Here is an 11,565-nt window from a genome sequence, read left to right as displayed (position 1 = left end):
ACCAGATCAGCAACACTTGTAACCAATGATACATCCAGAACACACTTGACCACAGACTACAGTATAGAAGTTAATCAGGAGGAAGTGAAGTGGGAGGTGCATCATATGGTATGATACAATGGATTTCTCTTTGTGTGTGATTTTTTCCTGCTTTTAAAGGTAACGAATGTGTTCATTACAGGAAAAGGGTAGCATATAGATGTAAGGAGAAGAAGAAAACAAAAATTAGATAATGATTATTGTTGAAATTGTTATCACACTGTTCCCGTGTCATCCTTGCGCAGGGGCCATGCTAATCTTCTCTGTATCGTTGAATTTTAGTATATGTGCTGCCGAAGCGAGCACGTTATCACACTGTTTCCACTTGACTCTCCTTTCTCTGACATGTGAAGGACCAAGGACCAAGAAAGACTGTATCTTCAGACTAAGTAGTAGAACAAAAGAGGTTGCATGGAGCAGAACTACAGCTGACTCCAGCTGACAGGAAACAAAAGCAAGAATTTGATCTTTATTTTATGTCACTAAGTTTATGGATTATTTGTTACTGCAGCATAACCTCATAAAATCTACCACATATTTTATTCTCGTCTATAAACATGATACATATATCATGAATAAAGTATAAATATAGTATTTAAATCTACACATTTCTAGTTTTATATTTATATTTTAAATAAGTGTGGTAATTTTCACTTATGTTTCTTTGTGATTTACTTTTTTCTCTTTAATCATTTTCAAATATAATTATTGCTCTCTTACATGAATTTGAATAACTGTCTGGTATTCTATTGTATTAAGACAACTCCCTATGTTATTACAATTTTTTAAAGATTTTATTTATTTGACATACAGAGTTCATAAGTAGGCAGAGAGGCAGGCAGAGAGAGGAGGAAGCAGGCTCCATGCTGAGCAGAAAGCCTGATGTAGGGCTCCATCCCAGAACCCTGGGATCATGACCTGAGCCAAAGGCAGAGGCTTTAACTCACTGAGCCACCAGGCGCCCCTGTTAATTACATTTTACTGTATTTTCAATTAATACCCTTATCCATAGCATCCCTACACAGAAATCTTTAATCTTTATGTGCATCTCTGATTATTTTCATAGGATAAGTCAATGAAGTAAAAAATTGGGCAAAGAAAATAATCACTTGTAAAGCTTTTCTTACAGATTGCAAAGTTGCTCACCATAATTATCACACTGGTAGTCTCCCTCCAGGGTAGAACCTGGTGTTACTTATTCATACCCTTCATCAAAATTGGAGATGAACATTATGTTCAAAAAGAAAACCTTTGAAAATGTCATAGAAGGGCTCCTGGGTGGCCCCACTGGTTAAACAGCTGACTTTTGGTTTTAGCTCAGGTCATGATTTCAGGGTCCCGGGATTGAGCCCTGCGTCAGGCTCCATGCTCAGTGTGGAGACTGCTTGTCCCTCTCCCTCCCCCACTGCCTTTCCCCCCACTCACTGGAGCATGTGTGTATTTGTGCTCACTCTCTCTTTCTTTCTCTCAAAAATAAATAAATAAAATCTCTAAAAAAACAAAAAGGAACAAAATACTTTTTTTTTTTTTTCAGTTTCTTTTCCTGGCTTCTTAGTGACATTATTTTTTTGCATATTATTTTAAGTGTGCTGCTCTCTATTTTCAAAGTAAACAGGAAACAGGTTTATGAAACTCGATTTTCCTACTCAAGTTGGAAGAATAACATGGGTAGGACCAAGGTTCCAAATCAATAATCCAATAATATACTCTAACAATAAAATACAGTAGATCTGTCAGCATGGAAAAAATTCATGTAAAGATGATTTCAAGTGACTGTTGAAGGGAATGAAAAGGCAGAGAACAATGTTCTATGCCACTCACCCATCTGTGCATTCATTCAACAAATAAGTAACTAGAAGAGCCAGGCATTGTGTAGATTTTGAGGATACAGGGTCACATAAACTAGATAGGCTTCCTGTCTACACTGAGCTTGCAGCCTAATGGCCAAATAATTACACCAGCAAATCCATTGATTTGATGGTGTCCCAACAGGATAAGGTCAGAGACAATAATCACATGACAGAAATATGCAACCATGTCAGAGGCCCCTTCAAAACGTTCCTGTAAGGGAACATGTTATTTAGCAAGTAGCAGATAAAAGATTCAAATCCAAGTCTTCCTGATGCTCCAACTCTGTGCTCAGCCAAAGATGTGTATAGTATAATTTAGGAGGGTAGTACATAAGACATGTAGAAAGAGAATATATTGACAGACTAGTATCACCTTATATTTCAGGTTTGTAGATGTGCATCTCTAGTCTAGAAAGGAATGTGTCTTAGCTCTTCAGTGATATGCTTGGTTAACATTTCTGTTTTTATTATTAGCTTCTCTCATGATTTCCCTATAGTACATAAAAAGTCAAGTTTTTTGGCAAAAATTAGAATTAACATGTGTTTATGTGCGCAATATATTCATTTTATCTTCATGATTAAATGTTAGTTATTGAAGCGGAAATGGGTTTTTAAAAGCTGGATTGCTGTTTGGGTATGTAAAGCAAGTTAAACCTGACAATAAGGCATGTGCTTTAAATTTCCTTGGTTTGCAGCACTGTTTATTCTGGGGCAATGCTATGCTTACGTCAAGCTTTCTTGCTCTTCCCCACAAACTGTTACATGGTAGACTGACATCTGCCAACCTTGAAGAAACTATCTGAAAACAGCATATTTATTTTTTGATCTAATGCTGACCAGTCTAGCTTCCAAGCTCCTCATTAGATAATGTGTGGTAAAAGCTTTTAATGTCTGGGAGGACATTATATTGTGGATCGCCAAAATTTAAAATTAAGTATTTTATGGAGAAGATACCTTCATAATTAAAGTGCAACTTTGCAAAGAGTAAGCTATTGTTTTCCTAATTCAGGGTCTCAACATCTTCATTAGCTTATTTTAAGTATAGCCTAAACCAATGGTTCACCAGATGACAAAAAATATATTTTTACTGAGTTTGACACATTTTATATTTTAGTTGATGGTATTGATTAATCTTGATATTTGACTCTTGGTTAAGCAGAGAGGCATGTCTTTTTTTTTTTAAAGATTTTATCTATTTACTTGAAAGAGAAAGCAAGCTAGAGAACAAGTGGGGAGTGGCAGTGAGAGAGGGAGAAGCAGACTCCTTGCTGAGCAGGGAGCAGGGAGCCCAATGCAGGGCTTGATCCCAGGACCCCAGGATCATGACCTGAGCTGAAAGCAGACGCTTAACTGACTGAATTAAGTCAAGTCTGACTGAGTTAAGGCAAGTCTTCCATGTATATATTTGTTATCTTTATTTGCTATGTGGCTGTTAAATAGACACTTAGATGGGCACCTGGGTGGCTCAGTGGGTTAAAGCCTCTGCCTTCGGCTCAGGTCATGAACCCAGGGTCCTGGAATCGAGCCCCGAATAGGGCTCTCTGTCAGTGGGGATCCTGCTTCCTCCTCTCTCTCTGCCTGCCTCTCTGTCTACTTGTGATCTGTCTGTCAAATAAATAAATAAAAATCTTTAAAAAAAAAAGAAGAAAAAAGAGACATTTAGAAGGATCACTTGACGGCTCAGACAAGTTCTTGAACAAGATAAAGGTTTAATAGTTATTTGAGGCATTAGATAATTTGGGGGTGGGGTTTCTGTACACTCTTCAGGGAGGAATGACTTTCCTGCTATATTCTCTAGACCCCACTCTCTTCCTTGATGCCACTCCAGATAGGGGCTTCCACCTGCTTCCAGCCAGAGTCTCCACCAAACCAAACATTTCCATTCATTCATTTATTGGTTCGTTCAACCAATGTCTGTGGATAATCTACTACATTCTAGTTCTTGCGTTACACTGGGGCTCCATAAGAAATCCCCAAATCCATGTCTCTTATTGCAGTCTAGGAAATCACAATACGTACGTGTGTGATGCATTGCGGCATACAGATATATTCATTCGCCTTATGTCATATGATTTACAACAGCTCTGTGAGGTAGAGAGAACAGATATTGCTTGCAGTTTGTAAATTAGAGAGCTGATTATTGTATGTGTGTGGTTTATTTAATTTGTTTATTTGACACAGAGAGAGAGAGGGAGAGAGAGAGCACAACAGGGGTGCAGCAGGAGAGGGAGAAAACAGGCTCTCCCCTGACCATGGATCCCGATGTAAGGCTTGATCCCATGACCCTGAGACCACTACTGGAGCTGAAGGCAGATGCTTAGCTGACTAAGCCACCCAGATGCCCCATTGGTTATTGTGTTTTTGAGTAGAATTGTATCTATACTCTACTAGAACGAGGAGCTGAAATTGTGTCTATTTGGTACCTGTCAGTGTTGATCTAAAGAATTGTGGTCTCAGTGGGATGGTGCGGAGGGAAGCATGTTTGATTGAGGAGATGGGGAGATGAGGAAGTAGAGACAAGGATTACTTAGAAACCTCTTTTGAGGAAGTAGGGAATAGGGTGACAACTGAAGGCAGACATGAGGTCAAGGAAGGTTGTTAAGAGTCTTTTTTTTTTTAAAGATTTTATTTTTAAGTACAACCAACATGGGGCTCAATTCACAATCCTGAGATCAAGAGTCACATGACATACCAACTGAGCCAGCCAGGCACCCCTCTTAAAAGTTTTTTGAAGCACGGCATACACTGATAAGAATGAGTCAGTGATAAGGAGAATATTGATGATGCAGGAAAGACAGAGAGGCAGGGAATAATTGCCAGAAAAGAATTCTCTGAAGAAGTTTGAAGAGGATGAGATCTGGGATAAAAAATAGTCTTAGAAAAGAAGAGGAAGGGTTAATTCAGTTTAGCAGGTGGGAACAAAAAGTATGGCCATGGTGAGGAGGATAGCAGATTTGGTGATTGGAAATGAGATGATTTTCTTCTAACTGACATTTTCCCAGTGAGATAAGAGAACAGTTAGCTAAGGAGCAAGTAGATATTGTCTGAGGTGTAGGAAAAAGGAAAGGTAAGGAAAGATCATTATATATTCCATTTTATATTTTTAATGTAATAACTTTCTCCCCTTCAACTTCCTCTATAATGATAGAAAACAGTCACCCCCTAGAAATTTACATAATTGTAAAAGTCTTCACTGTTGTCGTTATTATTTATTTACTCTATAGCCATCCATAGAAAGTTTTACTTTAATGTGAGATCACATAGACTACTTGAACATTCCGCCTTACGGGACAAATTTCCATTGTGCCACAGGCAAAACAGTGCTTACTATATTAAGCTTTTTATTGCTCATAATGATAGTTTACTAGTTTTAAGGTTCAAAATATTTGCTGAATTAATGGTGATTGTTTATTATTTAATGCTGCGATAATGTCTTATAAAGTTGAGTGATAGTTCTTATAAATTTTCAGCAACATTTTTATACTTCTAAAGGCTAAATTAGGAATGGATATTGTGCGGGCCAATTCTTCATGGTGTTTCTTCAGGTCTTGTGACAGCTTTCAATCCATACTCTGTTTTCAAGGGCATTTTCTGTGCACATGGCATAAGACTTTAAAGAAAGAGATCTTTCTGGAATAGAGGGAGGATCTGCTTCCTGACTAAACTGATAAAAATAATAGCTCTCTCTGGAAAAGTTTGGGCAGATATGTTTAGCAACTCCTTATAAGATTGGGGTTTCCCTAAGCTCAGAATTCCCCAGCTGTGATATATACCAGTAGGATGCAGTACCCACTTAGACCCACTTGCCTTACTCCTCCCATGGGACTTAGGGCACAAAGGGGAACCAATATGAATGAATCTCATGTTGCCTGCTGTGCTGTGAGTAGTAAAGTAATTCGTCTCTGACCCAGGAATTTCATGTCTTTGAAGAGCATTTATGACCGTGGCCAGCTAACTTGTTAACTTATAAATAAACATTACAGTCTTTTCACAGTTCCTGACATTTCAAAGGCTGATGCTAGCACCGTCATTTAGCAGCATTTAAAAATGCAAAGTGTTTTTTCTTTTTCTTTAGAGTTACTTTTGACGCTAATCTTTTCTTTCCATTTTATTATTTTTAAATTTTAGGATTGAATTTATACACATAGTTATCTCAACCAACGTGTAAGACACACAATGTGTCTTAAAGTCCTTCATTAATAATGATTAAATGTTTGACTTTTAAAAATGACAACTTTTCCGTGGCGCCTGGGTAGCTCAGTGGGTTAAGGCCTCTGCCTTCGGCTCGGGTCATGATCCCAGGGTCCTGGGATCGAGCCCCGCATCGGGCTCTCTGCTCAGCATGGAGCCTGTTTCCTCCTCTCTCTCTGCCTGCTGCTCTGCCTACTTGTGATCTCTGTCTGTCAAATAAATAAAATCTTTAAAAAAAAATGACAACTTTTCCTCCATTTTTTAAAAAAGAACAGTTATTCTAAGAAGAGTTTTCTTCTGGGTGGAAATAGTAATCATTTCTGAGTCACAGCAAGCAAAAGATTGAATTTTGAGCTCTGAAGATCACATTCCAGCTAAACAATTTCCCAAGGAACAGAAAGCCCAAGTACTTCCCTAAATATCAAGCAAATGACAGCAATAATTGGTAGGGGACTGCTTTGAACTGACGATGGAGAGCTGCTCACTGTGGTTTACCAAATTTAGACTTGGTAAAATGAAACCTAGTAGGTACAGGCAGAGGAGACACCAGGGTCAGTCAATGGGGCAGGCCAAGGAGAGCCCAGCTGGCTTCTTTCAAAGACTACAACCAAAGAGAGGGTCTTGGAAGTCATCAAAGAGGGAGAGACAGGAGCAACATAAAATACTCTGGAGATGGCAAGGGAAAATTGCATCCTGTGCTTTTAGGACGGCAGGATGTGGGTTGACAGAATCAAACATGGAACTTTTCTACTCAAAAATGAGTCAGGGGATAAGACTGGTGATCAAAGGCAGGAAGTAAATAAAGGTCCCAACGCAGCTGGGACCCATGATGCATACCACACAGTGAAACCCAACTGAATTGTTTCCCAACTGGTAAAGAAACATCATGAAATAAATGAAAGGATGCCTAATTCTGTGGTGGGTCTTAGTTAGGTCTCCTGAATTGTCCAGGTTAAAACTTCATTAAATATAATTATTAACCATTTAAATATGCACTTATTCATTTTAAGGAACTTAATGTAAATCTAAGGAGTTAAAATTATAGACCATTAAAACACTCTTTTTTATTAAGCCCACTTCTAAATAAAGGTGTTAGGAATGGATTCCATTTATTTTTAAATTTTTATTTATTTATCTATTTTTCAAAGTAAACTCTATACTCACTGTGGGGTTTAAACTCATGACCTGAGATCAAGAGTCACGTGCTCTACCCACTGTGCCTGTAGGCACCCCTGTTAAAATACTCTTGTTTGTGACATATTCTTGTAATCTTGTTGTGACATAAACTAATTCACGAATCAGTGTATTGGATTTCTTCTTAAATGCATTCAAGTAAAAAAAATTCATGAAAATGATAAGCTTTCACAAATATTACTTTTTTGAGGGGTGATAAAATATCAAATAAAGCTATGCTGTTGTACGATTTCTACCTTTTTATTAGAAGCACGTGACCTTTGAGATCTTTTTTTGGATAATACTAGATGAGTACTTCTTTTCTTTTTTCTTATTTCTCTTTTCTTGAGAAACAAGTTAGAATAGATCATTGGTAATAAAGTGTTTTTCCTTAATGCCAATTTAAAGGAGTTAACAAAAGGACCTTGATTAAAATTTTAATTCTCATGTTTATAGAATGTTGGCTACCCCACTGAAATAAATTGCCCCCACAAGAAAGGGCAATCAAATCAATGGGGGAGTTTGAAGATGAGAAGCTGTATGAAGTTTGCTCCATATGCCGTTTATTTAATGAATGTTTAATGCAAGACAGGTGCTTATCTATTTGTCCTTATGGAGCTTACATTCTGGCAGGGGGAGACTGACAACCAACAAATCAAATCATATGCCAGGTGGTGATAAGTGTCATGGAGGAAAATAGAACAGGGAAGAAGGAATGAGGGATGCTGGGAGTGGGATGGGGATGTCGTCTGTCAGATATTGAAAGCACACATCTGATAGCAATGTTCCCTTGCTCGAGCCTTTCAAAGCCACCCCATTACCTTCAGCACAAAGATTACACTTCTAAGACTGATATTCTCCACCCTGCATGGTTTGACCGTTGATGAACTCTCCATTCTCAAATGCTTCAGTGCCTTCATGAACACTCTTCATTTGGGCCATATTTAGTTACACAAAATACCAGATTTTGGCATGCTGTCTCATGCGTCTAGGCCTCTATTTTTTTATGCACCTTAGAATACCTACTCCTTCCTTCCTGGTTCTGTTTACCTAGTGAACTTCTTCTTACCCTTTAAGACTCAGATCCAGTATCCTATCTTCTTGAAGTGCTCTTGGATCCATTTTTCTGCTATCAGGTCAGTTTCAAGCTCTTCCTCTTTTCAGGGCCCTGTAAATGGCTCACCCCAGTGCAGCCTACTTATAATTCCACAACACTATACTCCATGCTTCTCTGTTTTAACACCCTTCACACCGTTATACATGGAAGTTTGGAGCTACGTGGGTATAAATAAGTAATATCCTCACTTTGAATTGGTTTTCACTGCATTGTGCATTATTTGAGGATAAGATTTGCATATGTTTGCATTTACACTCTGTGCGTGATCATAGTCCCTGGCACATGGGGTGCATTTCATAAATATTTTCTCATCAGTACATTTTATATATCAACATTCCAATCAAGTTCTCGATATTGATTGACTTAGCCGCAAAAATCCCTTATAGTGGGGTGCCTGGGTGGCTCAGTGGGTTAAGGCCTCTGCCTTCGGCTCAGGTCATGATCTCAGGGTCCTGGGATCCTGCCCCGCATCGGGCTTTCTGCTCTGCAGGGAGCTGCTTCCCATCCTCTCTCTCTCTGCCTGCCTTTCTGCCTACTTGTGATCTCTGTCAAACGAATAAATTTAAAAAAATCTTAAAAAAAAAACCCTTATAGGGGCGCCTGGGTGGCTCAGTGGGTTAAGCCGCTGCCTTCGGCTCGGGTCATGATCTCAGGGTCCTGGGATCGAGTCCCGCATCGGGCTCTCTGCTCAGCAGGGAGCCTGCTTCCCTCTCTCTCTCTCTGCCTGCCTCTCCGTCTACTTGTGATTTCTCTCTGTCAAATAAATAAATAAAATCTTTAAAAAAAAACAAAAAAAGAAAAAACCCCTTATACTATTTTCTACACACTAGTATAAAGATATAGTAACATGAATATATCCACCCCAATTTCTTTCTTTCTTTTTTTTTTTTTACTTTTTGTTATTAGGGATGCCATGTCATATTCTAAGGACATAATAATATATAACATCCATTGAACTCATACTATGAGCCAAGCACTGTTCTAAACATTTTACATGTAACAACTTATTCATTCCTCATGACAGCCCTGGAGATGGGTTTTATCAATTTCCCCATCTTGCATGGCCACAAAATGCTTAAATAGCTTGTCCAAGATCTGTCATACAAGTAGATTTCAAACACAGGTAGCCCGACTCTCGTTCTTGTGTTTTTAACCACTATACCATGTTGTCTAATTTTTATTAAGCCTCAGAAATTTAAATTACTCATTCCTTAAGAGAAAGAAAAAGAAGCAGCTGAGAAATACTGGCAGAGAATTTGAACGACTGAAATTTTTAAGGGTTGTTTGGAATGGTGTGGAGGGTGCAAAGTACCTTAGGAATTGTGCCAAAGCTTTGAACTTAAGCCTCTAGGTACAGTAAATTAGACACATGATATTCTCATCATCTGCTGTCTTCAATAATAATTCATTTAATCCAGTGAAGGATGGTAAGTGCTTTGGAATAAATACAAAATGCTGTGGTTTCCATGGGGTGCAGTAAGAAGATTTAAAACAAATAAGCAACTCTTTGTAGCCTGCAAATAGTTTTCCCACTATACACTATATGTCCTGTTGGTATAATAACAACAAGCTTTTGAAGAACATGCTCACACGCCCTATTTCATTTGATTCTTTCCACAACTCTGGAAGGTAAATAGTGCATATATGATACATGTCTTACAGAGGCAACGACTTGAAATGTAAAAAGCATGACTGAGACATGTGAATTACATCTCATATATCTTCTCTTTCCTTGTCCTGTTTTTTAAAATTATTATCAGATAAATGATAAAAGAAATCTCAAAAAATTATTATCAGATAAACAAGCTTAATTGCAAATGATGCTATTTATTTAATATAAAGTGATAGTAAAACGGGGACAGTTCTTCATTAATGCTAAGAAAATGATTCCGGAAGTGATATCCCAGAAGAGATAAAAATGGACATATACAGGCCATACGCACAAAATCTCTTAACTTGTAGGACCTTTTAATTGCTTGTCTTACCTACCAGCATTCCAGCTGTTCTAGACGCATTTTTGGCAGCTCCTGCCTCCTACATTCCTCTCTGGGGAGAGCCTGGAAAAACCAAGAATGGTGGTTCCTAGAAATCTGCATGCAGGTCTTAATGATACTTTAGTGATAGTCATCCACAGTTCCCTAGAGGAAGCAAAATATTTCATATATTTTATTTCACGTTGGATCATTCCTACAACTCTAGTATGTATAGTAGATATTAATGTTCCATCCAGGTTTACACATGAATAATTGGTTAGAATAATGTGACTCTATTTTCCTTTTAGAAGTTTCTCCTTGACCTCTTCATATATGTTTTTGTGAATTTAGTTTTGCTATGAAGCACGAGAAAACATTTCTCTACTCAAAACTATCATTTCTCACTTTTTTCCATCAAACGAGCAGCACCATCACTCAGTGCTTGAGTAACAAACTTAGGAATTTCTTGATATTTCTCTTTGCCTTCTCTTGACACCAAATCCATTGGCAAGTCCTGATGTCTCTTTTTCTAAATTATAACCCAAACCTGGGATATCTGGGTGGCTCAGCTGGTTAAGTGTCCGACTCTTGCTTTTGGCTCAGGTCATAATCAGTGAGAGATCATGTCAGTTGTGAGCCTCCCGTGGAGCCTTGTATAAGTGGGGAGCACTGAGCCGTGCTCAGTGGGGAGTCTGCTTGAGATTCTCTTTCTCCTTCTCCTTCTGCCCCTCCCTTTGCTTTTGCTCTCTTACCCCTTCTAAAATAAATAATCAATCTTAAAAAATGAATTATAACCCAATCTGTCAACTTCTTTATAGTACAGATATTATTGTCACTAAATTGAGGGCTAGCATTCCCAGGACTTAGTATAGTATCTGCTATGTCATCGGTACTCAACAAATATTTCTAAAATCCATATTTCTTTTCCTACACAAGCAGTGATATTCAAAATATTTAACAATATATATGGCAGGAGCTTGGAGCGTCAGTAGGAATACTGAAGTGCTGTAAGTTCTCCGCTATGCCACACCTTAACCCTTTAGTTACTGAAAAATTTGGAGGTCCTGCAGGGGGTATAGGATGGCCAGGATAGGAAGGTGGCATATTAGAGGATGCAGGACAAGGGCAGTATTTCAGTATTTTAACAACTGAACATTATATTTTGACTTTATCTGTGTGTAACAGCAAATATCAGCTACCACTTTGTCTAAGCTGACATCAT

The 11,565-nt window shown here is 38.2% G+C and overlaps 1 non-coding gene across 1 annotated transcript; it reads right to left on the bottom strand.

The window, feature by feature from the left end:
* Positions 1–238: 238 nt before the first annotated feature.
* LOC122897723 lies at positions 239–345 on the bottom strand. The gene has a single exon (XR_006382601.1). It is a non-coding gene; the product is annotated as a U6 spliceosomal RNA (small nuclear RNA).
* Positions 346–11,565: the final 11,220 nt, after the last annotated feature.

The sequence above is a fragment of the Neovison vison genome, chromosome 1 (assembly GCF_020171115.1).
Source record: "Neovison vison isolate M4711 chromosome 1, ASM_NN_V1, whole genome shotgun sequence".
Lineage (NCBI taxonomy): Eukaryota > Metazoa > Chordata > Mammalia > Carnivora > Mustelidae > Neogale > Neogale vison.
The sequence above is the reverse complement of the archived record's forward strand: the minus strand, read 5'-3'. Positions and strand labels throughout refer to the sequence as shown.